Below are 9,687 nucleotides of genomic sequence, written 5' to 3'. Positions count from 1 at the left end.
GGCATAATTGTAGACTGTAATCATCATGATGATAGCTGACTTGATAAGAGAGGTCAAATCCCATTTTTATATCCTGAATTTCTAAAATATTGTTTCGTCAAAAAAATCAATTTCTCATTTTTCTAGCGTTAACTTGAAAAGGGTATAATTGATCAAGCCTAAATCCCTTACATCACCCCAGACTCTGTGAAAGGCTCGTACCCAACAAGCCACTTGACTCAGGCTGGGCAAACAGCGGTTGTCCTCAGCATCTAACACCCATGGGCCTGAACAGCTTCAAAGCAAGAACACGTTTTACATCCTTCGGTTAAGACTGTGGGGAAAACACAGGCTCATGGAATATAGATGCTCAGCTGGCTCATTTGGGTTTTGTGGTCCAATTTGTGGATGAGATATTTATAAAATCCGGTGATTACAATGCCATCTCATTAACATCCGTTAAGTGAAAACCACAAAGTACAGGACAGGAACTCCAGTCTGGGGGGAGAGGGAAGAAGAAGATGAATAGGGAGATGGGTTTTCCTACCTCAGCACAGGCAAAAAGAGAGAGCCAGAGGGAGAAGATCCCTTCCTTTAAGTTAGAGTTTCTCCCTACTGAAGAAAAAAGGAAGGGAGAAAGGGAGAGTAGCTTTTCCATTTGTCAGTTATGTTTGATCCCGAAGCAAATTAAAACTGAGGCAAGCCCAGGCTGATTTCCCCAGGAATGTGAATTCTCCCTTCCTTGTATGATTTGCCAAGGAGACACCCCCTCCATGATGTCTGCCTAGGCTAAACTCACCCGACAAGATATTTGCACGCTCAGTGAGACTGTGTGGACCAGACAGAACCACCTTGTTCTCAGCACTAAGTTGCTGATGCTGCCTCGTGACTGGTTCCTGCCCCCGTCCGTCTGGGGAAGCAAGGTGACTTCCAGGAGAGAGACCCAAGGCTATGCAGTCAGAAGAGCCTGGACTGCAGCCCCCACTCTACAGATCCTGGTTGCAGACCCTCTGATAATAGTCATTTGGCAAGGATGTCACCGTGAGGGGTAGCAGAGCAGCGGTTACATAAATCAGATCGATACTGTAGTATCTATCTAATGAGAAGGCACTCAATGAATGGCGGCTACAGTTATGATGACCTGACTGATATCACGGACGTTTTTCCCTGCTTAGTCTCAAACCCACAAGTGGCTTAGACAACACCTTCCATGTAGAAGCAGCAAGTGGATTATCCACTCAGTAGACACTCAGTAAATACCAACTAAACACGAATGACGCTGTGTCCAAGGGAGAGCATTTCAAGGCTGGACTCTATCATCGATGACTAATCAAATTCAGTGATTACGGCTATGGTATGTGCAGTGACTTTACTAGAGAACTCTGCAAAAAATTTCAGAAGGCTCTTCCTTCTTTATCAATTATAGAACAATCTAGATCTCTGGGATTCTTCCCCTGCTCTACTCCTCATCAAAGAGAGAGATTTAGAAAGAAGGGGTTATTTTTCTGGTGCTTAGAATTGCTGACATAGAGCCAAAAATTCCAAATGAAGATGCAGAAGCCCAGCCACAGAGAATCTGCCACACAGTCAACAGAAAAACGGTGACCCACATTTGTAGCTTTTACCCACATTTCTGCGTTTGGGGATGTGGGGCGGACAACAGTCAGCTAGAAGGTGCTGCTTCTGTGACTTTAATTCTGCACTGCCTCTTGCGCCTTCCCTCTGCAGACAGAGCTGCCTGCATAATTAACCCTGGGAGGGCTGAGCTAGCTGGAGTTGGGCCTCGCCAGCACTGAATCTCTTCCCCTTCCCAGGGCCGCAGGCAGGCTGAAGGATGGAAGTCACAGAAGAGGCTTTCCTAAGCCTGCTACCTGAAAACAATGCGGCTGCCCTGGAAGCTTCTAGACTTCTCAGGTCCTGGGGCTGGGCTGCCATGAGCAGGCGCCCCTGAAAGGCGGGCGGTGGAGTGAAGTGAGTACACTGATGCAGTCTCTGGGGGGGCCTGTAAGGCTCCTAAATCTCCCTATTTATGAGGGGTAGGTTCTTGGGATAAATGGCTATATACAGTATCACATTTTCTTAAAAGGTAGAAAAACAAAACCCCCCATCCAATTCATTAAAATCTAGGGAAGAAGCCTGGAGTACAGATCTTGTTTTCATTCTGCAGCATTAGAAGCTTAAAGGTCTTGGTCTGCCCGCTGATGGTTCCTTCCTCACAGCTGGAATATTCTTCAATCTCCTCTTCTAGCTCCCAACCATACGTTCTCCTCACAACTGAGTTCCCCTCTCAGTTCTGTTTCATTGGCACAAGGAGAAGCAGCAGAAGGCCTACAACAACTTGAAAGACATTCAAATTCCCTTCCCCCCCCAAAAAATCTACCCCCTCTATCTACAGGCAACTGTCCCCAAAACAGATGCTACAAGAGATCTATCTTGTGCCAAAGCACGTCTTTAAGAAGGACCCTGCAAGGGGTACAATGAGCACCATGAACACTGAGGCAAACTCCTAGCACAGGTCCTGAAAAAAGTAGGAGCAAGACTGGAAGGTCTGGTGGGTGGAGAGCCCAGTTTGCAAGGTAAAGAATGGATCAGCCAGTTAAGAGAATAGCGGACCCACAGAGTGCACCAAAGTTAGGGAGAGGGGCCAAGTGGCCAGCAGTTCTGGAATAGAATGAAAAAGAAGGCCTCAAAATGGAAATTGCGAAGTAGTAAAACCAAACTTGGTCAACATTCATTCATTCATTCATTCAATATGATGTATCAGGTACTATTCTTGGCACAGTGCAGTATGGTGAAAAAAGTCACGGCCTTTGATGTCTGTCAGGTCTGTGTTGAGTCACTAGCTCAGCCGATTCACTGTAGGTATTTAAATCAATGACCCCTGGGGTGCCTGGGTGGCTCAGTCCATTAAGCTGCTGCCTTTGGCTCAGGTCATGATCCCAGGGTCCTGGGATCAAGCCCCACATCCCAGCTCTCTGCTCAGCACTAAGCCTGCTCCCCCCTCGCTCTCCGCCTACTTGTGATCTCTGTTTGTCAAATATATTTTATTTTTAAGATTTTATTTATTTATTTGACAGAGAGAGAGAGAGAGAGAGAGATCACAAGTAGGCAGAGAGGCAGGCAGAGAGAGAGGAGGAAGCAGGCTCCCCACTGAGCAGAGAGTCTGATGCGGGGTTCGATCCCAGGACCCCGAGATCATGACCTGAGTGGAAGGCAGAGGCTTAAACCCACTGAGCTACCCAGGTGCCCCAAATTTTAAAAAAATAATAATAAAAAATAAACAAATCAATGAGCACTGCTTTTCTCCTGTTTTGCCAGAGGATTAACTGAGATACTCATGCACAGCACAGTCCCTGGTACACGTTCGCCCTCTTCCCACCCTCCCCTTGCCCTTGCTCTACGATTCGACTAAGACTAATGCTTGATTCCATCCTCGAGGCCCCAGCTGCCCCAGATCACCACCCTACCCCAAACATTCAGTCTCAGAAAGGCATGAAAGTCCACTAGCCCTGGGCCTTAAGCAAGCGTTCGTCCATGGAGCTGTTTCCTCTCAAGAATCTCAGCAGAGCAAGAACTGCCACCATGCTCGCTGGTGAACACTATCTCTTCTTGGAAAACCATGATGCCCTGTAGACAGAACCAGCCACCATACGAATGAGCTGACAACCCATGGAGGGACCATGTAAACCAGGCGGTGTAAGGAACCAGCCGATGGGAGATGAACGCGTATCAGGAGGATTCACAAAGTGACGGCTCCAGACATGCTCTCAAAAGCGAGGAAGGACTGGTCCAAAGAGCTCATAAATTAAAACAAATCCTCGAATCGTATTCACAAGGCCAGAGCCGCCATCATGTGTGGTTCCTAAAGCCTGGGCTGTCAGAAGCCACCGCATGACATAAAAGGCCAAAGGCACAGCATGACAAGCATAACTCCTAAGCAACTAAAGGCGGTGGCACTGCCTGCTCATGAGGCCATGAGGAAACCCACTTACCCTGCCCAGCTGCTGCGCAGTTCTAGACAGAAGACCGGACGAACTGTTAGAACTCGTCGGCTGGCAAGGAGTCTGGCTATTCATGGTCCAAATACAGTTGGATTTATCCAGTTTAATGGACCTCATTCTTCCAACAAACAAATATTTACAGAGCACCGACTACACACCAGGCACCATTGTTGATGCTAGGGAAACAACCGGATAAAACATGGGCGCTGAACCCCCGCAGCTCACATTTTAGTGAAGAGAGGCGGACGATGAGCCAATAAACAAGGAAGGAAAGAAAAAAGGAAGGAAGGATGGGAGGAAGGCTGGCTGTTTCTTTCTCCGACTTATCACCATCCAAAATTAAAATCCGGGGCCATACGGTAGAGCGACTAGGGGACCTAAATGACACCGAGCCAGCCATGCAAAGAACTTTTAGCATATAATTTATTGCCCTCCTACGTCCTAAAGTCATGTGCTTGTCTTACTGGAGAAGACCTTAGGGATCAAACCCAATACTCTCAACTTATGAAACTGAAGTTCAGGGAAGCAACACAATGTCTCCAAATGCACACTGAAAATGAATCTGGGTTCTCCACACAGGGACTCCCTTGTTTATTTGCTGGAAGGTCTAAAGAGACACATGATAATGACCCAACAGATGCATATTCTGCTGGTTTTTTGTTTTTTTTTCAGGGTTGGGGTTTTTTTTGTTTTTGGTTTTGGTTTTGGTTTTGGCTTTTGTTTAGCATGATGATAGCCACTCTCCAGAAATGGCTCAATCAGTAAAGGACGTGACTCTTGACCTTAGGGTTGTGAGTTCTAGCCCCATGTCGGGTATAGAGATCATGAAAATAAACAAACAAACAAAGTTTTGAAAAATAATAATGATTTACCTGAGATCATAGAGCTGGAAGATAATAGAGCTAAGATTTTAATCTGGGTTGTTTATAAAGCAAAATCTAAGTACCTTCCAATTTTTAACTACAAAAACATTTGAGTACAAAACTATAGAAAAAGAAAAAATAAACTCTGCTTCCTTCACAAGTTAGCTTTATCCAGCCTTAGCTGTTTGGACACTGGAGGTATTTTGGCTATCTCTGAAATTCCTTTTAGTTCTTAGCCAGATTTCCTAGATGCAGCTCAACTATGGGCATTTGTTACCAGCATTTATTCTTGGAAGCTGCTGCTTAATCCTTAAGCCAGGAAATACAGAACTTATTAGGTCTTTGAATTCTCCTAGATGGCATAGTACCATCACCTTTTTGAAATAGAAAAAAAAAAAAGAAAGAAAGAAAAGAAAGAAGAACTGGTTAAAAATGAAAGTGCTCCAACAGGGATCAGGTATAAGCAGATTCAGAGAGCACGTGCCAGGCTGTGTCAGGTAGGGGCACAAATCCATGGGCCCTCCAGGACCTGTGCACCAGCCCCACTCCTACAGCTGCAAGGAGCTTCTCCGGCCCTAGAGACATAGGCGGGAAGGGGCTTAGCTGCTGCTGCACTACAGCCCACTCTGGGGGAGCCCAGAAGACAGCACTCTTCCCAGAAGGCAAAGTTTCAAGCGATGCCCCCATCAGATGGCCTACACACACTGCACTGGAACCTTGAGCAGAAGTTGTTCCTTTGGGCTCTTATCTCCTTAAATGAGTTCATTTAATCAATTCAACCTGCCCTCCCAAAATCTGGGTGAGTTATTGTCCCTTCAAGTCTTACTCTGAATCTATGAGACTATACAAGTTATTTTAAAAAAAAAAAACAAAAAACAAAAAAAAAACCTGATGCAGGGGCGCCTGGCTGGCTCAGTTGCATGCAACTCTTGATCTCAGGGTTGTGAGTTTGAGTCCCATGTTGGATTTACAAATACATAAGAATAAAATCTTTTAGAAAAAAAAAATCTGTTACAAAGTAACAGAGTACAAAGTACATGTTACAAAGTAACCCGTTTCTTCCAACACAAAATGTTGGACTACAGATATAAAGACTGAAATAGACTTGGCTAAAAGATAGTACTTAAAGATATTTAGAGTCAGAAAGTTCACATGAAACAACATTGGGGGGGGCGCCTGGGTGGCTCAGTGTGTTAAGCCTCTGCCTTCAGCTCAGGTCATGATCTCAGGGTCCTGGGATTGAGCCCTAGTCGGGCTCTCTGCTCAGCAGGGAGCCTGCTTCCCCCTCTCTCTGCCTGCCTCTCTGCCTACTTGTGATCTCTATCTGTCAAATAAATAAATAAAATTTAGGAAAAAAAGTATTGGGAAACTAGGTCATTAAGGTCAAATAATTTAGGGAAGTCATTTAATTGAATATTTATGATATCTGGAACATAGTAAACAGTCCATACACAGCAAGAATCAAATGCAAGGTTGCTTGCAGATCATTAGCAGTTATGATTACAATAATATTGCTAATAAGCAATATTTTACATCTTCCCAGAGGCTTTATCTTCTTAACCAAAAAACAGGGTCCTGCTCTTTCGTTTCATTTGCCTCCAAAACCACTAGCACAGTGTTTGTCAGTTGGTACTAAAGGTCTTTCCCTAACTCGCCAGACAGGAATCGGTGCAAATGACTTCTGTAATACCCTATGGGAGAGAGGTTTTTGTTTTGTTTTGCTTTTTTGCATCAGATTGTAAAAGACAAGGGGGAACTCCATTTCCCCAAGCCCCTGAAACGCCACCCCATGATCTGAAATGTATTTCTGTCTGAATGTATTCCCATCGAGTTATTTCTAATCATCTCTTCTTTCAGGTGCTGGTGTGTGTGCACCAATTTATCTTTATATTTTATTAAATGAGGAATCAAGGATTACATCTATCCTGTGCTCAAAATTTTTAATGGAACCAAAATCCTCCGAGGATTATCTTAAATCCGGGTAATATTCTTAAGTGGGACCTCACTGTGGCCAAATAGCTGCACGGTGAGAACCAGGTCTGTCTGTCTTCTTAGAGCGATCCCAGGAAGCCAGCTCCCCAGGCCACTGAACACTTCAGCGCTGGCACATATGTTATGAGGAAACACAATGACCAAAATCCAAAAAACACTCCAACAAATGCCAGATCAAAATGATTTGGAAAAACTCCATCAATCCAATCCATCCCATTTAATCTCATCTTTAAATGGCCCTAACCCGCGTATTCTCCTCCTGTGAGTAAGGCTAACTTTTTTCCTTATCCTTCCCCCGCCCCCTTTTTTTAACTATGTTAGCAACCCCGCCTCCCTCTCCTGTGTATTCAGCTGAACAGCAAACAGTTTTCTTCCCCAGAGTCACCTCAGATCTCCCTCCCTCCCTAGGCCTTCTGAGTACACACGAATTTCCAGAATCTAGCCTCCTCTGTGAAACCTGGATTTCCCCCATGTACACGAGTGCTCCGGAGGCCAGGCCAGGAACGGTTCAGCATTGGTTCCTTGCCATAGGACGGAGGGCAAGGCACGAGTAACCACTTGCTCTCATGCAAACTGTGTTAATAATTATGTAATAATTACTAATTACCATTACTGAGTTGCGCTGAGTGTTTGAATGACGGGTTTCCATTTTGCAAAAGAACATATGGCCAAAATTTTAAAAATTCATTTCTTTATAAGACGTTTCTTCCCATGAATGAGCTACATGGACCCCGAACTGAGAAACCCGTAAGATTCACTCCTACCTGACTAAGTGAGGACACGAATTGCCAACCCAGCAGCCATGGCGCACATCCTTGCTGTGTTCCATTTCCAGACTCGCAGCGTTGTTCTAGAACAATGCGATGGAAGCCTTGGTGTCGAAGTCTTGATGGTAGATTTTGTGTGCCTTCTCAGTGTACTGCTTTTTTCATAAGGTCTTCAGAGGCTGAACTTAAAGAAATGAAAAAAAAATGGGAATTTCAAATGCCATTGGCAAGCCAAGGAAACAGTTGATTTTTCAGCAAAAACTTTAGAGAACATCAGTCCTTCAAATCATACCATGAAGAGGGTCACTTTTCTGTCAAGCATATTCTGCAAGAATTTAAAGACATTTATATGTTAGTCAAATTAATGAATAAATCAAAAGGGGGTGGGAAAGAGAGAGAGATGCCCAGGAAGCAGGAGCCCTATTTCTAGCCCCGTCACTGACCAATAAGCTGTGTGCCCTCAGACAAGTGACTTAGTCTCTCTGTATCTTACAATACCTCACTTGCGAAATAGGAACGATTGACATCTTTCTTCCTAACGCAGAAAGCCAGAAAGGAGTGTAACCCCCTTATTTTACAGATGAAAACAGACATTCAGTATAAGTAACTTAACATCAGTCAGTCAGTAACCCAGGCAAGGCTAGAACCTAGGATTCTAGGTTCAAGTCTCCACCTAGTCTTCTGATGCATCCCAATATAACAAGATCTAAAACCCAGTAAAATAAGTTGGGTACTATAGTCCTATTTGACAAAAAGATAAACGTGAGGTGTGAGGAAGTCAGGTGGCTCAATCACGGCAGAACCCTGATTAGAAGCCAGGCAGGGTAATGTCTAAGCCAGAGTCTTTCTGCTCTATCAAGCCAAAGTGATCTAACTTGACCTCTTTTTCTTTTTGAAAATATGAGTAAAAATTTGCCTCCAAATAGGTATATTTAGGTGTGGCAAATGTCCTAGAAGGCCCAACCTGAATCTTATTTTGTTGGTTTCTTCTTTTATCATGTGAATCCTTCGCCTTTATTTGATCTTAATTTCCTATTATTTTTCTATTATCTTGAGATGGATATTTAGATTACTTATTTTCAGTCTTTCTTCTCTAAGATTTGCACTTACTGCTATAAATTTGTCTCTAAGCATAGTTTTAGTTGAATCTGCCAAGTTTTGCTAAATCTTATTTCCATTAACATTTGATTCAAAACATTTTGTGATTTCTTCTTTGATCCAAGGTAATTTAAAAGCACACTGCCTAATCCCAAAACTTTGAAGAATTTTCTAGTTATCTTTATAATTGATTTCAGGCTTAAATCCTCTGTGGTCAGAAATTATACTCCAGATGATTAAAATTTTGAAATCTGTTGAGATTTAACTTTTGTCCCAGCCTACAGTTAATTTTGGTAAATGTTCTATGTGTACTTGAATCTAAGGTTCATTCTTGTTATTCCTGAATGCAGGGTTCTATATATATCAATTAAGTCGAGTTTGTTTACGATGTTGTTCAGGTCTTCCAAAAGATTTTTTGATTTTTTTAATCTGTTTATACGATGAACTATTGACAGAGACAGGTTAAAATTTCCCAGTACTGTTTTATGTTTTTACTGGATTGACCCTTTTGTCTTCACAAAATCTTGCTTATGTGAAATATTATAACATTTCTTCTCTAAAGTATAGTCTGTTGAATATTATATATATTTTTTCCAACCTTTTTCTTTCAATCCTCAAATCTTTATGTTTAAGGTATATCTCTTCTGAGTAACACTTCATAGGGTTATGGTTTTTATCTAGTCTTATAATGGCTGTCTTTTAGCTACAGGATTTAGTCCATTTATATCTAAAGCAATTACTGATATTACCTGTATCAGCCATCTTATTATCTGTTTACTATTTGTTTCGCCTACTTTATGTTTCTTTTTCCCTCTTTGATTTATTTTAAACAAGTATTTGCCCTTCTTCTGCTTTTTTTTTTTTCTTCTATTTGGGCCCTTAATGGATTGCATGATGCCTACATATATTGAGGAAGACTATCTACTTTACTCAGTTCACCGATTCAAATTCTAACCTCTTCTAGAAACACTCTCACAGACATACTCA

The sequence above is a fragment of the Neovison vison genome, chromosome 3, assembly GCF_020171115.1.
Source record: "Neovison vison isolate M4711 chromosome 3, ASM_NN_V1, whole genome shotgun sequence".
Lineage (NCBI taxonomy): Eukaryota > Metazoa > Chordata > Mammalia > Carnivora > Mustelidae > Neogale > Neogale vison.
Note: the sequence above shows the minus strand (reverse complement) of the source record.